This window comes from Triticum aestivum, chromosome 1A (assembly GCF_018294505.1).
Source record: "Triticum aestivum cultivar Chinese Spring chromosome 1A, IWGSC CS RefSeq v2.1, whole genome shotgun sequence".
Taxonomy (NCBI): Eukaryota; Viridiplantae; Streptophyta; class Magnoliopsida; order Poales; family Poaceae; genus Triticum; species Triticum aestivum.
Genome location: NC_057794.1, coordinates 517626021 through 517645062, shown reverse-complemented (window position 1 = coordinate 517645062; position 19042 = coordinate 517626021).

Here is a 19042-nt window from a genome sequence, read left to right as displayed (position 1 = left end):
AACACTTCTGAATCATCCTCATGAACGTGGCTCCAGCATTCTTGAGGCCGAACGGCATGGTGACATAACAGAAGCATCCGAATGGAGTGATGAAAGCCATTTTGATCTCGTCGGGTCCATACAGACGGATCTGATGGTACCCGGAATAGGCGTCTAGAAAAGACAATCACTCGCACCCCGCGGTTGAGTCGACTATTTGGTCGATGTGAGGGAGAGGAAAATGATGTTTCGGGCAGGCCCGATTGATATGTTTAAAATCAATGCACATGCAAAGTGACTTGTCCTTCTTAGGGACCATGACAACATTGGCGAGCCACTCAGAGTGGTAAATCTCTCGGATGAACTCCGCTGCTAAGAGCCGAGCCACCTCCTCACGAATAGCTTTCCTCTTCTAGACGGCGGACCGTCGAAGATGTTCTTTCACAGGCTTGAATTTTGGGTCGACTCGTAGACGGTGCTCAGCCAGCTCCCTAGGAACTCCAGGCATGTCAGAGGGCTTCCATGCGAAGATGTCCCAGTTCTCACGGAGGAGCTGGACGAGCGTTCCTTCCTATTTGGAGTCGAGCATCGTTGAGATGTGAGTCGGGGCAGCATTGGGTCGGTCGGGTGAATGTGGACTGGCTTTGTTTCACCGGACGACTGAAAAGCTGATTCTGAAGCAGGCTTCTTGGCTCGTAGCAATTTACTCGGATCAGCAGTCTTCTGGTACTCTTGCAGCTCGACCACCGCCATCTGAGCATCAGCGATCTTTGATCCTTTCTGAAAACACTCTTCTGCTTTCTTCCGATTACCCGTAACAGTGATCACACCTCTGGGGCCAGGCATCTTCAATTTGAGATACACATAACACGGTCGAGCCATGAAGCGTGCATAAGCTGGCCTGCCCAAAATAGCATGATAAGCACTTTGGAAGTCCACAACCTCGAATGTGAACTTTTCCTTGCGGTAATTCTTTGAATCACCGAAAACCACATCAAGAGCAATCTGGCCGAGTGATTCGGCTTTCTTCCCGGGAATGACTCCGTGGAAGCTCATGTTACTGGTACTGAGCCTGGACATCGGAATGCCCATCCCTTTCAATGTTTCTGCATACAGTATGTTCAGGCCACTGCCACCATCCATCAGGACTTTGGTCAGTCGAGTGCCTTCGACAACTGGGTCAACCACCAAAGCTTGCCTCCCAGGGGTGGCAATGTGTGTAGGATGATCAGACTGGTCGAATGCGATGGCAGTCTGAGACCACTTCAGATAACTGGGTGTTGCCGAAGCAACCATATTCACCTCACGGTTAATGACTTTCAGTCGACTTTTGCTTTCGACATCAGCAAAAATCATCAGGGTGGAATTGACTTGGGGGTATCCATCGTCACTATCTTCCTTGTCCTCAACTCTGTCCAACTCTTTTTCCTTATCTTTGGACTGCTTGCCCTGAAACTGCTGGATCAGGAGCCGGCACTGTCGAGTGGTATGCTTTGGGTAAATAAGATTACCCTCTTCATCTTTCTTGGTGTGGATGTGACATGGCAGATCCAAAACATTATTTCCATCTTGATCCTTAACTTTCTTCGGGTTGCAGGGCCCCTTGGGTTTTCCCTTGAATTTTCCCTGGGTTACGGCCAGGGCCTCCCCAGGGGCGGCTGGCTCGGCCTTCCGCTTTTGTTTCTGATTGGAATTTCCTCCGGTTTCTTGGGCGACTGCCTTGTGCTTGCCACTCCGGAGTCGATCTTCGTCTTCACCATTAGCGTATTTGGTGGCAATCTCCATCATCCGATTCAGAGACATCTCTCCAGTTCGACCGAACTTCAGATTCAGTTCTCTGTACTTAACGCCTTCTTTAAAGGCACAAACTGCTTGATGATCTGGTACATTCTCAACTGTGTGATGCAATGTGATCCACCTCTGGATGTAATCCCTCAGAGTTTCATTCGGTTTCTGTATGCAAGACCGCAATTCTGTAAGGCCTGCAGGTCACTTGCATGTTCCCTCAAAGGTTGTGACAAACACTCGGGAGAGGTCCTCCCAAGTGTAGATGCTGCTGGGTGCTAACTGATTTAGCCACGCTCTGGCTGAGCCCTCTAACATGAGAGGCAAATGCTTCATAGCCACCTCATCATTGCCACCGCCAATCTGTACAGCCACTCGGTAATCTTCGAGCCAAGTGTCAGGTTTAGACTCACCGGTGAACTTGCTGACTCCAGTCGCCAACCTGAAGTTGGGAGGAATCACTGTGGCTCTGATGGCTCGACTGAAACACTCTGGCCCCGAAACATGTGCTATGCTGCTGGCAGGCGCATCTCTGTCGTGGCCTTCTCGGTGAGCTCTGTTCCTGTCAACCAAACCTTGAACGAGGATGGATCTCGCATCAAAGCCTGGGTCCCTGGGGTCGACTGGAATCCTCCGCCCCACACTATGAGGGCGTCTGTCATCCCGCTGTCGAGGCGCATATGACCCACTCCTCGAGGGAGGGGTTGGCACTCGACGTCGATCATCACGATCGAATCGGTGATCATACTGCTCGTTTCTTCTGTACTGATCGTGCCGGTCTCCACGTCCCTCACGCCTCGGGGGCGATCTTGGGCTATGAACCGACTGGGCTGTATCCGTTGCAACGGATCGACTGTGGATCCTATTCCGCGACTGAGAAACAGCAGAATTCTGGTTTCCCGCTGCCCGGAGCAACGCTCTAATTTGCAACAAGCCCCTGCCAGCCTCTGACTGGGAGGGCTGAATCGATTCTGCTATACGGGCCGCGGCTGCCAAATTCTGAACTGGGGTTCGATATACCTGCGTCGGCGGGAAGAGTTGACGTCGACTGGACTCGGGAGCTCACTGACGCGCTTGCTCGTCGAGTATTCGCTGGAGATTCTCCAGTCGAGTGCGCTCGGCCAAGTTAGCCAAGCGCGCGTCCTCCAAGGCCCGGGCCTCGGGGGTTTCTCCGACGATAGGAGTGTGGAGTGCATCCATGTTCCGGCGGCGAAGCTCCTCTCGCTGCAACGACATGAGAGGTTCGGCGAGATACTCATCGTGGGGATGCGACGGGTCGCCCCCACCCGCGCCTCCATCGGTACGAGGGAAACTGGGAGGACTGTGTGTTCCGTTGACCGCCAGAACCTCAGCCGCTGGGTCGCTGCTGTCGCACTCGGATGCGGTCTCCGCGGAGCCAGTCGAACAGGCCGTAGAGGGATTCGTCGGGCTCGATTGCCGCGACTTGTGGGGCGGCCGACTGGCGAGCCACGGCATGCCTCACCCACCTCTGAAGTCTCGACCGACCGGAGCGCTTGCGCCGGTGGGAGACAGGGCGGGGAGATGACATGGGAGCCGACTGCTACTGGGTCGACGGCTGCCGCAGGAGGACGCCACGAACACATGCGCAGAAGTGCATCGCACCGCGGACGGGGAGCGCGTCGATGTCGAGTGGAGCCTCCTGAAGCCAAGCAGAGTCATCGGCGATGAACGTGAGCGCGCCGAGACAGATCTCGCGGCCCTCCACCAAAACTCCGCATGAAACCATGATCAAAGGGATCGGAAAAATCACAACTTCTCCAACTAGGCGCTAAGATTCCTGCCCCACGGTGGGCGCCAACTGTCGTGGTTCTAACTCTGACAGTTATGTAGGGGGGTATGTATGGAGAGGCTAGATCTCAGCTATGGAGAAGTTGTCAACACACCAGGATGTACGAGTTCAGGCCCTTCACGGAGGAAGTAACAGCCCTACGTCTCGGTGCCCGGAGGCGGTCGATTGGATTATGGGTGTGTGAATAACAGGGGTGCGAACCCCTGCTACTGAGGAGGGGGGTGGCTTATATAGATTTTGCCAGACCTCTCCCGCCCTCAGTAATGCAGGGTTAAAATACATTAAGACTGGGCATTACTGGTAACGTCCCTAATAAAGTTCTATGATGACCATAAAGACTACTTAATGGCCGACCGTTTGCCTGCGGAGTGACTTTAGATCTCCTGGCAGTCGAGTGGTTGGCTTCGTAGTCGAGTGATGGCTTCCTGGTCGAGTGTCTTGAATCCGTCGAGTGGGATACCTTCAAGTCGATTGAAAGGTGACTTCTTCCAGGGATGTCCTTGGGTAGGGCTCTTATGACAGGTCCATGCCCCTACCCTAGGTACATAGCTTAATCACTAACCGTTAGCCATATTAGTAGAAGTAATAGTTGGCGAGGCAACTTCATGAAGACACGATGATGGAGATCATGATGATGGAGATCATGGTGTCATGCCGGTGACGATGGTGTTCATGCCGCCCCTCGAAGATGGAGATCAAAGGCGCAAGATGATATTGGCCATATCATGTCACTTTATGATTTGCATGTGATGTTTGTCATGTCTACATCTTATTTGCTTAGAACGATGGTAGCATAAATAAGATGATCCCTCGCTAAAATTTCAAGAAAGTGTTCCCCCTTACTGTGCACCGTTGCGAAGGTTCGTTGTTTCGAAGCACCACGTGATGATCGGGTGTGATAGATTCTAACGTTCGCATACAACGGGTGTAAGCCAGATTTACACATGCAAAACACTTAGGTTGACTTGACGAGCCTAGCATGTACAGACATGGCCTCGGAACACAAGAGACCAAAAGGTCGAACATGAGTCGTATAGTAGATACGATAAACATGAAGATGTTCACCGATGATGACTAGTCCGTCTCACGTGATGATCGGACATGGCCTAGTTGAGTCGGATCATGTATCACTTAGATGACTAGAGGGATGTCTATATAAGTGGGAGTTCATTAAATAATTAGATGAACTTAATTATCATGAACATAGTCAAAAGTTCTTTGCAAATTATGTCGTAGCTTACACTTTAGTTCTACTGTTTAAGATATGTTCCTAGAGAAAATTTAGTTGAAAGTTGGTAGTAGAAATTATGCGGACTGGGTCCGTCAACTGAGGAGTATCCTCATTGCTGTGCAGAAGGCTTATGTCCTTAAAGCACCGCTCGGTGTGCTGAACCTCGAGCATCGTCTGTAGATGTTGGGAAACATCTGACATACACATTTTGATGACTACGTGATAGTTCAGTGCGTAATGCTTTAGAATTGTGGCACCAAAGATGTTTTTGAAACGTCGCAGAACATATGAGATGTTCCAAAGACTTAAATTGGGATTTCAGACTAGTGCCCACATCAAGAGGTATGAGACCTCTGACAAGTTTCTTAAGCCTGCAAACTAAGGGAGAAAATCTCAATCGTTGAGCATGTGCTCAGATTGTCTGAGTACTACAATCGCTTGAATCGAGTGGGAGTTAATCTTCCAGATTAGATAGTGATGGTTCTCCATAGTCACCGCCACCAAGCTATTAGAGCTTCGTGATGAACTATAACATGTCAGGGATAGACATGATGATCCTTGAGCAACTCGCGATGTTTGACATCGCGAAAGTAGAAATCAAGTAGGAGCATAAATTGTTGATGGTTAAACCACTAGTTTCAAGAAGGGGAAGGGAAAGAAGGGATACTTCATGAAATGGTAAATCAGTTGCTGCTCTAGTGAAGAAACCCAAGGTTGAACCCAAACACGAGACTAAGTGCTTCTGTAATGAGGGGAACGGTCACTAAAGCAGAACTACCCTAGATACTTGGTAGATGAGAAGGCTGGCAAGGTCGACAGAAGTATTTTGAATATACTTATATTATTGTCTACTTTACTAGTACTCCTAGTAGCACCAGGGTAATAAATACCGGTTCGGTTGCTAAGTGTTAGTAACTCGAAATGAAAGGCTGTGGAGACTAGCTAAAGGTGAGATGACGATATGTGTTGGAAGTGTTTCCAAGGTTGATGTGAGAAAACAACGCATGCTCCCTCTACCATCGGGATTGGTGTTGAACCTAAATAATTGTTATTTGGCGTTTGCGTTGAGCATAGACATGATTGGATTATGTTTATCACAATAAGGTTATTCATTTAAGGAGAATAATGGTTACTCTGTTTATTTGAATAATACCTTCAATGGTCTTGCACCTAAAATGAATGGTTTATTGAATCTCGATCGTAGTGATACACATGTTCATGCCAAAAGATGTAAGATACTAATGATAGTACCACATACTTGTGGCACTGCCATTTGAGTCATGTTGGTATAAAATGCATGAAGAAGCTCCATGTTGATGGATCTTTGGACTCACTCGTTTTAGAAAAGATTGAGACATGCGAACCATGTCTATTGGTAGATATGCATGAAGAAACTCCATACAGATGGATCATTTGGACTCACTTGATTTTGAATCACTTGAGACATGCAAATCATACCACATGGGCAAGATGACTGAAAGGCCTCGTTTTCAGTAAGATGGAACAAGAACGCAACTTGTTGGAAGTAATACATTTTGATGTGTGCAGTCCAATGAGTGCTGAGGCACGCAGTGGATATCGTTATCTTCTTACTTCACAGATGATTTGAGTAGATGCTGAGTATATTTACTTGATGAAACACAAGTCTGAATTATTGAAAGGTTGAAGTAATTTCAGAGTGAAGTTGAAGATCGTCGTGACAAGAGGATAAAATGTCTATGATAAGATCATAGAGATGAATATCTGAGTTACGAGTTTGGCACACAATTAAGACATTGTGGAAATTGTTTCACAACTAATACCGCCTGGAACACCATAGTGTGATGGTGTGTCCGAACATCATAACTGCACCCTATTGGATATGGTGCATACCATGATTTCTTTTATCGAATTACCACTATCGTTTATGGGTTAGGCATTAGAGACAACCGCATTCACTTTAAATAGGGCACCATGCAATTCCGTTGAGATGACGCCGTATGAACTATGGTTTAGAAAAACCTAAGTTGTCGTTTCTTAAAAGTTTGGGGTTGTGACGCTTATGTGAAAAAGTTTCAGGCTGATAAGCTCGAACCCAAAGCGGATAAATGCATCTTCATAGAATACCCAAAATAGTTGGGTATACCTCCTATTTCAGATCCGGGTCCTTTCTCGAGGAAAAGTTTCTCTCGAAAGAATTGAGTGGGAGGATGATGGAGACTTGATGAGGTTATTGAACCGTCACTTCAAATAGTGTGTAGCAGGGCACAGGAAGTTGTTCCTGTGGCACCTACACCAATTGAAGTGGAAGCATATGATAGTGATCATGAAACATCGGATCAAGTCACTACCAAACCTCATAGGTTGACAAGGATGCGTACTACTTCAGAGTGGTACGTAATCCTGTCTTGGAAGTCATGTTGCTAGACAACAATGAACCTATGAGCTATGAAGAAGCGATGGTGGGCCCGGATTCCGACGAATGGCTCGAGGCCATATAAAAACCAAGAGAGGATCCATGTATAAAAACAAAGTATAGACTTTGGAAGAACTACTTGATGGTCGTAAGACTGTTCGGTGCAGATGGATTTTAAAAGGAAGACGGACAATGATGGTAACTGTCACCATTAACAAAGCTCGACTTGTCATTAAGATGTTTTCTGACAAGTTCAAGGAGTTGACTGCGATGAGACTTTCTCACTCGTAGCGATGATAAGAGTCTGTTGGAATTATGTTAGCAATTACTGCATTATTTATGAAATCTTGCAGATAGGATGTCAAAACATTGTTTCCTCAATGATTTTCTTGAGGAAAGGTTGTATGTGATACAACCAGAAGGTTTTGTCAACCCTGAAAGATGCTAACAAGTATGCAAAGCTCCAGCAATCCTTCTAAGGACTGGAGTAAGCATCTCGGAGTTGGAATGTACGCTTTGATGAGATGACCAAAGATTTTAGGTTTATCCAAAGTTTATGAGAAACTTGTATTTCCAAAGAAGTGAGTGGGAGCACTATAGAAATTTTGATGAGTATATGTTTTTAACATATTGTTGATCAGAAATGATGTAGAATTTCTGGAAAGCATACAGGGTTATTTGAAAAGTGTTTTTCAATGGAAAACCTGGATTAAGCTACTTGAACATTGAGCATCAAGATCTATAAGGATAGATCAAAAATGTTTAATAGTACTTTCAAATGAATACATACCGTGATAAGATTTTGAAGGAGTTCAAAATAGATCAGCAAAGAAGGAGTTCTTGGCTGTGTTACAAGGTGTGAGTATTGAGTAAGACTCAAGACCAGACCACGACAGAAGAGAGAGAGAAAGGACGAAGGTCGTCCCGTATGATTTAGACGTAGGCTCTACAGTATGCTATGCTGTGTACCGCACCTGAAGTGTGCCTTGCCATGAGTCAGTCAAGGGGTACAAGAGTGATCCAGGAATGGATCACATGACAGCGGTCGAACTTATCCTTAGTAACTAGTGGGCTAAGGAATTTTCTCGATTATGGAGGTGGTAAAAGAGTTCGTCGTAAAGGGTTACGTCGATGCAAACTTTGACACTAATCCTGATGACTCTGAGTAGTAAACTGGATTTGTATAGTAGAGCAGTTATTTGGAATAGCTCCAAGTAGCACGTGGTAGCTGCATCTACAAGATGACATAGAGATTTGTAAAGCACACACAGACCTGAAAGGTTCAAACCCATTGACTAATAACCTCTCTCACAAGCGAGATATGAACAAACCCCATGGGTGTGGGATTCATTACAATCACATAGTGATGTGAACTAGATTATTGACTCTAGTGCAAGTGGGAGACTGTTGGAAATATGCCCTAGAGGCAATAATAAAATGGTTATTATTGTATTTCCTTGTTCATGATAATTGTCTATTGTTCATGCTATAATTGTATTAACTGGAAATCGTAATACATTTGTGAATACATAGACCACAACATGTCCCTAGTAAGCCTCTAGTTGACTAGCTCGTTGATCAATAGATGGTTATGGTTTCCTGACCATGGACATTGGATGTCATTGATAATGGGATCACATCATTAGGAGAATGATGTGATGGACAAGACCCAATCTTAAGCGTAGCACAAGATTGTGAAGTTCGTTTGCTAAAGCTTTTCTAATGTCAAGTATCATTTCCTTAGACCATGAGATTGTGCAACTCCCGGATACCGTAGGAATGCTTTGGGTGTACCAAACGTCACAGCATAACTGGGTGGCTATAAAGGTGCACTACAGGTATCTCCGAAAGTGTCTGTTGGGTTGGCACGAATCGACACTGGAATTTGTCACTCCGTATGACGGAGAGGTATCTCTGGGCCCACTCAGTAATGCATCATCATAATGAGCTCAATGTGACTAAGGAGTTGGTCATGAGATCATGCGTTATGGAACGAGTAAAGAGACTTGCCGGTAACGAGATTGAACGAGGTATGGGGATACCTGCGATCGAATCTCGGGCAAGTAACATACCGATAGTCAAAGGGAATTGTACACGGGATTGATTGAATCCCCGACATCGTGGTTCATCGTGAGATCATCATGGAACATGTGGGAGCCAATATGGGTATCCAGATCCCGCTATTGGTTATTGTCCGGAGAGATGTCTCGGTCATGTCTGCATTGTTCCCGAACCTGTAGGGTCTACACACTGAAGGTTCGGTGACGCTAGAGCTATTATGGGAAATAGTATGTGGTTACCGAAGGTTGTTCGGAGTCTCGGATGAGATCCCGGACGTGACGAGGAGTTCCGGAATGGTCCGGAGGTGAAGATCGATATATTGGACGAAGGGTATTGGAGTCCAGAATTGTTCTAGGGGTACTAGGTGACGACCAGCGTGACCGAAAGGGGTTTCGGAGGCCCCCGGCAAGTGTTGGGGGGCCTTATGGGCCAAGGGGAAGGGGCACACCAGCCCACTAAGGGGCTGTGCGCCACTCCCACCCTCTCTCATGTAACCAGGAGAGGTGGGGGCGCCTCCCCTAGGGCAGCCTCCCCTCCTGGCTTGTGGGGCAAGTCTCCTAGGGGTGGGGGCACCCAAAACCCATCTAGGGTTCCCTCCCTGGACGCCGCCCCTCCCCTAGATGGGATCTGAAGGGGCCGGCCCCCTCTCTCCTTCTCCTATAAATAGTGGGGGTGGGAGGGCTGCCAGAAGAACGAGACCCTCCCCCTGGCGCAGCCCCTCCCTCCTCCAACTCTTCCTTCTCCTCCGTAGAGCTTGGCGAAGCCCTGCAGGAATACCACAAGCTCCACCACAACGTTGTCGTGCTGCCAGAGTTCTCCCTCAACTTATCCTCTCCCCTAGCTGGATCAAGAATGAAGAGTCTGATACGTCTCCAACGTATCTATAATTTTTGATCGCTCCATGCTATATTATCTACTTTTTTGGACATTATTGGGCTTTATTATCCACTTTTATATTATTTTTGGGACTAACCTATTAACCGGAGGCCCAGCCTAGAATTGCTGTTTTTGCCTGTTTTACGGTTTCGAAGAAAAGGAGTGTCAAACGGAGTCCAAACGAAATGAAACCTTCGGGAACGTGATTTTCTCAATGAACAAGACCCGAGAGACTTGGACCCTACGTCAAGAAAGGAAACATGAGGCCATGAGGTAGGCGGCGCGCCCACCCCCACCAGGCACGCCCTCCACCCTCATGGGCCCCATGTTTCTCCACCGACGTACTCCTTCCTCCTATATATATCCACGTACCCCCAAACGATCAGATGCGGAGCCAAAACCCTAATTCCATTGCCGTAACTTTCTGTATCCATGAGATCCCATCTTGGGGCCTGTTCCGGAGCTCCGCCGGAGGGGGCATCGATCATGGAGGGCTTCTACATCAACACCATAGCCCTTCCGATGAAGTGTGAGTAGTTTACCTCAGACCTATGGGTCCATAGTTAGTAGCTAGATGGCTTCTTCTCTCTTTTTGGATCTCAATACAATGTTCTCCCCCTCTCTTGTGGAGAACTATTCGATGTAATCTTCCTTTTGCGGTGTGTTTGTTGAGACCGATGAATTGTGGGTTTATGATCAAGTCTATCTATGAATAATATTTGAATCTTCTCTGAATTCTTTTATGTATGATTGGTTATCTTTGCAAGTCTCTTCGAATTATCAGTTTGGTTTGGCCTACTAGATTGATCTTTCTTGCAATGGGAGAAGTGCTTAGCTTTGGGTTCAATCTTGCGGTGTCCATTCCCAGTGACAGTAGGGGCAGCAAGGTACACATTGTATTGTTGCCATCGAGGATAACAAGATGGGGTTTTCTTAATATTGCATGAGTCTATCCCTCTACATCATGTCATCTTGCTTAAGGCGTTACTCTGTTTCTAACTTAATACTCTAGATGCATGCTGGATAACGGTCGATGAGTGGAGTCATAGTAGTAGATGCAGGCAGGAGTCGGTTTACTTGTCTCAGACGTGATGCCTATATACATGATCATACCTAGATATTCTCATAACTATGCTCAATTCTGTCAATTACTCAACAATAATTTGTTCACCCACCGTAGAATACTTATGCTCTCGAGAGAAGCCACTAGTGAAACCTATGGCCCCCGGGTCTATCTTTATCATATTGATCTCCTACTACTTAGTTATTTCCTTTGCTATTTACTTTGCCTTTATTTTACTCTGCATCTTTTATCATAAAAATACCAAAAATATTATCTTATCATATCTATCAGATCTCACTCTTGTAAGTGGCCTTATAGGGATTGACAACCCCTATTTGCGTTGGTTGCGAGGATTTATTTGTTTTGTGCGGGTGCTAGGGACTCACGCGTAGCCTCCTACTGGATTGATACCTTGGTTCTCAAAAACTGAGGGAAATACTTACGCTACTTTGCTGCATCATCCCTTCCTCTTCGGGGAAAACCAACTCAGTGCTCAAGAGGTAGCAAGATGGATTTCTGGCGCCGTTTGCCTCTCGTTTGCGCAAAAGTCAACATAACAAGTACCCAGCACATACCCTTATCTCCCGCATGACATTATTTGCCATTTGCCTCTCGTTTTCCTCTCCCCCTTGCCGTTTTATTCGCCCTCTCTCTCTATCCTCCCTCTCTAATTGCCTTTTTTTGCCCGCTTGCTTTTTGTTTGCTTGTGTGTTAGTTTGTTTGCTTGTCGTTATGGCTAGTCCTTTACCTTCTGCCTTAATGTATGAAATTGGGGAAACTATTGTCGATAATAATTCTGATGCTCCTACTAAAGAACCTACTATCTCACATACAAAAAGATTCAGTGTTGGTAGTGGTAATATTATTGGAAAAGGAGTTATTCAAGATTTCTTTACTTGTGCTGGTGATTTACCTTCTATGGGTAGTTCTATCCTTCATAGAACTAGTAGTCTTGCGGACTCTATTGCCATGCTTGTAGTTGAACTTGAAAGACAATTCATGCACATGCATCCTTCCGTACAAAGGATTTTTCTGGAATTTTCTAATATTGAGCATTCTTCTGTTAAGCGTGCCGCTACTATCTTTTTGGCTCATGAGTTTAGATTCATAATAAAAGAGGCCAAAAAATCTTTGCACATTATAGGGTGGACGCTTGCCATCCTCCCATATAGGCTATCCTCTTTGATCAAGAAGAAGTAATGCGTTTTCGATCTCTAGACTATGTTGCTTTCAATGAAAATCTTAGAAAAAGGGTTCCTACCAATGTTTTAGTTGACAGAATCTCTGAACTTAATGATGATTTGGCTATTTGAAATAATGAACTAGGATATTCTCTTGAATATAGGCTCACAAAGTTCTGTCAAAAGAATGCTTATAATGATGAATTGGTTGTGCAATATGAAGGACCAAAGGAGGAACCTATACCTCCCAAGGTTAATCTTGGGGACTTTTGTCCCATTAAATTTAGCCTTTTGATTACTTTTGCTTGCCTCAAAGAAAAATTGCCGCCGAACGTAGAGAATATGAGATGAGTTTTAATGATCTATCTTACTATTATGGCAATACCTAGATCTATTCTTGCTTGTTATGCCTACCTAGGGGCGTTAAACGATAGCGCTTGTTGGGAGGCAACCCAATATTATTTTTATTCCTTGCTTTTTGCTCCTGTTTAGTAATAAATAATTTATCTAGCCTCTGTTTTGGTTGTGTTTTTGTGTTTAATCAGTATTTGTGCCAAGTAGAACCGTTGGTAAGACTTGGGGAAAGTCTTGTTGAACTTGCTGTAAAAAACAGAAACTTTAGCGCTCACGAGAACTGCTGTCATTTTTATTTGGAAAGTGCTATTTAGTTAATTATTTTTTCAGATGATTAATAGATAAATTCCTCACGTCCAGAAGTTTATTTTACAATTTTTGGGGTTGCAAATCTTGCGCTAGTTACAGATTACTACAGACTGTTCTGTTTTTGACAGATTCTGTTTTTCGTGTGTTGTTTGCTTATTTTGATGAATCTATGGCTAGTAAAATAGTTTATAAACCATAGAGAAGTTGGAATACATTAGGTATAACACCAATATAAATAAAGAATGAGTTCATTACAGTACCTTGAAGTGGTCTTTTATTTTCTTTTGCTAACGGAGCTCACGAGATTTTCTACTTTGAGTTTTGTGTTGTGAAGTTTTCAAGTTTTGGGTAAAGATTTGATGGATTATGGAACAAGGAGTGGCAAGAGCCTAAGCTTGGGGATGCCCATGGCACCCCCAAGATAATCTAAGGACACCTAAAAGCCAAAGCTTGGGGATGCCCCGGAAGGCATCCCCTCTTTCGTCTACTTCTATCGGTAACTTTACTTGGAGCTATATTTATATTTGCCACATGATATGTGTTTTGCTTGGAGCGTCTTGTATTATTTGAGTCTTTGCTTGTTAGTTTACCACAATCATCCTTTCTGTACACACCTTTTGAGAGAGCCATACATGATTTAGAATTTGTTAGAATACTCTATGTGCTTCGCTTATATCCTTTGAGTTATATAATTTTGCTCTAGTACTTCACTTATATCTTTTAGAGCAGGGTGGTGGATTTTTTTATAGAAACTATTGATCTATTTTGAGAGTCTTAAATAGCATGGTAATTTTCTTAAAGTCTTAATAAGCTTGGTATATAAGATAAATAATAAAATTCTCTTATGAGTGTGTTGAACACTATGATAAGTTTGATACTTGATAAATGTTTTGAGACATGAAGATGGTGATATTAAAGTCATGCTAGTTGAGTAGTTGTGAATTTGAGAAATGCTTGTGTTGAAGCTTGTGATTCCTGTAGCACGTACTTATGGTGAACCGTTATGTGATGAAGTCGGAGCATGATTTATTTTTTGATTGCCTTCCTTATGAGTGGCGGTCGGGGACGAGCGATGGTCTTTTCCTACGAATCTATACCCCTAGGAGCATGCGCGTAATACTTTGTTTTGATAACTTTTAGATTTTTGCAATAAGTATATGAGTTCTTTATGACTAATGTTGATTCCATGGATTATACGCACTCTCACCCTTCCACCTTTGCTAGCCTCTCTAATACCGCTCACCTTTCGCCGGTATCATACACCCACCATATACCTTCCGCAAAATAGCCACCATACCTACCTATTATGGCATTTCCATAGCCATTCCGAGATATATTGCCATGCAACTTTCCACCGTTCCGTTCATTATGACACACTCCATCATTGTCATATTGCTTAGCATGATCATGTAGTTGACATCGTATTTGTGGAAAAGCCACCATTCATAATTCTTTCATACATGTCACTCATGAATCATTGCATATCCCAGTACACCGACAGAGACATTCATATAGAGTCATATTTTGTTCTAAGTATCGAGTTGTAATCTTGAGTTGTAAGAAAAATAAAAGTGTGATGATCATCATTATTAGAGCATTGTCCCAGTGAGGAAAGGATGATGGAGACTATGATTCCCCCACAAGTCGGGATGGGACTCCGGACAAAAAATAAAAGAATGAAAGAAAAGAGGCCATAAAAGAGAGAAAAGGCCCAAATAAAAAAATAAAAAATGAGAGAAAAAGAGAGAAGGGACAATGTTACTATCTTTTTACCACACTTGTGCTTCAAAGTAGCATCATGATCTTCATAGTAGAGAGTCTCTCATGTTATCACTTTCATATACTAGTGGGAATCTTTCATTATAGAGCATGGCTTGTATATTCCAATGATGGGATTCCTCAAAATGCCCTAGGTCTTCATGAGCAAGCAAGTTGGATGCACACCCACTTAGTTTCTTTTTGAGCTTTCATATACTTATAGCTCTAGTGCATCTGTTGCATGGCAATCCCTACTCACTCACATTGATATTTGTTGATGGGCATCTCCATAGCCCGTTGATACGCCTAGTTGATGTGAGACTATCTTCTCCTTTTTTGTCTTCTCCACAACCACCACTCTATTCCACCTATAGTGTTATATCCATGGCTCACGCTCATGTATTGCATGAAGATTGAAAATGTTTTGAGAATGTCAAAAGTATGAAACAATTGCTTGGCTTGTCATCAAGGTTGTGCATGATTTAAATATTTTGTGTGGTGAAGATAGAGCATAGCCAGACTATATGATTTTGTAGGGATAACTTTCTTTAGCCATGTTATTTTGAGAAGACATAATTGCTTTGTTAGTATGCCTGAAGTATTATTATTTTTATGTCAATATTAAACTTTTGTCTTGAATCTTTCGGATCTGAATATTCATACCACAATTAAGAAAAATTACATTAAAATTATGCCAAGTAGCACTCCGCATCAAAAATTCTGTTCTTATCATTTACCTACTCGAGAACGAGAAGGAATTAAGCTTGGGGATGCTTGATACGTCTCCAATGTATCTATAATTTTTTATTGCTCCATGCTATATTATCTACTGCTTTGGACATTATTGGGCTTTATTATCCACTTCTATATTATTTTTGGGACTAACCTATTAATCGGAGGCCCAGCCCAGAATTGCTGTTTTTTTTGGCTGTTTTAGGGTTTCGAAGAAAAGGAATATTAAACGAAGTCCAAATGGAATGAAACCTTCGGGAACTTGATTTTCTCACTGAACAAGACCCGGGAGACTTGGACCCTACATCAAGAAAGGAAACAGGAGGCCACTAGGTAGGCGGGCGCGCCCACCCCCACCAGGCGCACCCTCCACCCTCGTGGGCCCCCTGTTGCTCCACTGACATACTCCTTCCTCCTATATATATCGACGTACCCCCAAACGATCAGATACGAAGTCAAAACCCTAACTCCATCGCTGTAACTTTCTGTATCCACGAGATCCCATCTTGGGGCCTGTTCCGGACCTCTGCCGGAGGGGGCATCGATCACGGAGGGCTTCTACATCAACACCATAGCCCTTCCGATGAAGTGTGATTAGTTTACCTCAGACCTACGGGTCCATAGTTAGTAGCTAGATGGCTTCTTCTCTCTTTTTGGATCTCAATACAATGTTATCCCCCTCTCTTGTGGAGAACTATTAAATGTAATCTTCTTTTTGCGGTGTGTTTGTTGAGACCGATGAATTGTGGGTTTATGATCAAGTCTATCTATGAATAATATTTGAATCTTCTCTGAATTCTTTTATGTATGATTGTTTATCTTTGCAAGTTTGGTTTGGCCTACTAGATTGATCTTTCTTGCAATGGGAGAAGTGCTTAGCTTTGGGTTCAATCTTGCGGTGTCCTTTCCCAGTGACAGTAGGGGCAGCAAGGCACGTATTGTATTGTTGCCATCGAGGATGACAAGATGGGGTTTTCTTCATATTGCATGAGTCTATCCCTCTACATCATGTCATCTTGCTTAAGGCATTACTCTGTTTTTAACTTAATACTCTAGATGCATGTTGGATAGCGGTCGATGAGCGGAGTAATAGTAGTAGATGCTGGCAGGAGTCGGTTTACTTGTCTCAGACATGATGCCTATATACATGATCATACCTAGATATTCTCATAATTATGCTCAATTTTGTCAATTGCTCAACAGTAATTTGTTCACCCACCGTAGAATATGTATGCTCTCGAGAGAAGCCACTAGTGAAACCTATGGCCCCGGGTCTATCTTTATCATATTGATCTCCTACTACTTAGTTATTTCCTTTGCTATTTACTTTGCCTTTATTTTACGTTGCATCTTTTATCATAAAAATACCAAAAATATTATATTATCATATCTATCAGATCTCACTCTCGTAAGTGGCCTTATAGGGATTGACAACCCCTATTTGCGTTGGTTGCGAGGATTTATTTGTTTTGTGCAGGTGCGAGGGACTCGCGCGTAGCCTCCTACTGGATTGATACCTTGGTTCTCAAAAACTGAGGGAAATACTTACGCTACTTTGCTGCATCATCCCTTCCTCTTCGGGGAAAACCAACGCAGTGCTCAAGAGGTAGCAGAGACGTCCCCGGGCTGTACGTGTGTTGAACGCGGAGGTGCCGTTGTTCGATGCTTAGATCGGAATAGACCGGAATTTGAATCGCTGCGTGTACGACTCCACCAACCGCGTTCTTGTAACGCTTCCGCTTAGCGATCTTCAAGGGTATGAAGATGCACTCCCTTTCTCTCGTTGCTAGTATCTCCTAGATTGATCTTGGTGACACGTAGGAAAATTTTGAATTATTGCTACGTTCCCCAACATCCCCAAGGAAGGAAGAGGACCACCTCTGAAGACCCGGAAACAAAGGTTTCCAAACGGGGGAAGAAATCTTCGCCAGAGGGTCCTGCCTCGGAAGGTACCCTTGCCGCACAGTGCCCGAAAGGGGGTCAGCCCTCCACCGAGCTGTAAGTAAACAAAAAGCACTAAATAATAAAAATGTCCTGCTTTACTTCTGAGGACAATAACCGAAGCATATATCTTGTAGTTCGGATCGTAGCCCTTCTCAACAGCGTTCGTCTTCGGGGGATCTTCTTCCGGAGATGATGGAGAGCGAAACACCTCCCCATGCCTCCCCGCCTCATGAGGCGGGTGACTCTGAGGTGTTGTCACGGAGGATTTCTCCTGATCCACCGAGGCCAAAGGGTAATTCTTCGGCCACCCGAAGTCCTCAGTATTCGTCTCCTAAAGAGAGCAACAAAAAGAATCCGGAACCGTCCGGTGTGTGATCGGACGCACTGAAGGATCTTCTGGAGCAAGCGGCTATCTCAGAAGCGCATCGTACGCTAATGGGTACGGTGGTTCAGAGGATTTCATCCGCCGAAAGCGGGTTGCATGAAGCTTTTATGAGTCTGCTGAAAGGCTTTGAGGTACGTGAAATATGTATGTTTTTGACAGTACCGCACACGTTAGGTTCGCCCTATGCAGGTAGTAGCCCCTGAGACTCTGGTTGCCGTTGAGAACGGCAGCAAACAGAGGATCATAGTCCCAGGTAATAATCAGGTCGCCTTCATGTGCAGGTGGCTGAAGGTCCGGTGGCTAGCCGGACTGGTGAGTTTGCCGAGCTGAAGCGGTAACTTGATGCGGCAGATGCCGACATCGTGCTTGTCAACAAGCGGCTCGACAAGGCACATGGTATGTGATTTCTCCGGTGATCAACACTTAGTAAGAGGAGCATGATGGTAGTATCTTTAATATGTTGTGACTGCAGATGGAGCTGTCGCCGTGGAGACCCTTCGGGCGAAACTTGCCGGAGCCAAGGAACAAGCCAGGAATAGTGATGTGGCCGCTCTAAAGGCAGTCGAAGAGCTGAGGGCCGAACAGGCTGCGCATTGCCAAAGCAAGGAAAAATTAGCCAAGATGGCCGTTGAGTTGAAAGATGTCGCCGACCATTACCAGCTTCTTAAAAAAGAAAGCCGAGCGAAGGCGGCGGACCTGGAGAAGGCCATGGTAGCAGCCAAGGAAGCCCACTCTAAAATCAGAGTGGCGAAGGAGGAGCTGCGTCAAGCTGGAGATATCACGGCTGGGAAGCCCTTTTTGTTGCGGATAAAGTTTGGAGATCCGAAGTATGCCCCTCTTGATGAACTATGGAGTTCTGCAGATGCATACGTGGATTTGGCAGCTAGTGCTGTTGATGCGGCCGAGTACTTCAAGGATCAAAAAGATCGTGAAGCGGAAAGGCTATTCTGGTCACAGTTCCATGTTCTAGTGTGTCCGCTGTTGTTGAATGAGCGAATGGACGAGTGGGCCGAGCTCCATAGGTTGTCCGGGCTTGCCATGAGGTCTGTTGTGGATCATCTGTGGCCGGAAGGGCCAAGGTCGAATAGTTATTTTAGTTTAGTGCAATAGTTCCTTGGTGTTGTGCCGCACATCGACACTAAGAAGAGGTCGGCGTGCATAGAGGGTGCGCGTATGGCA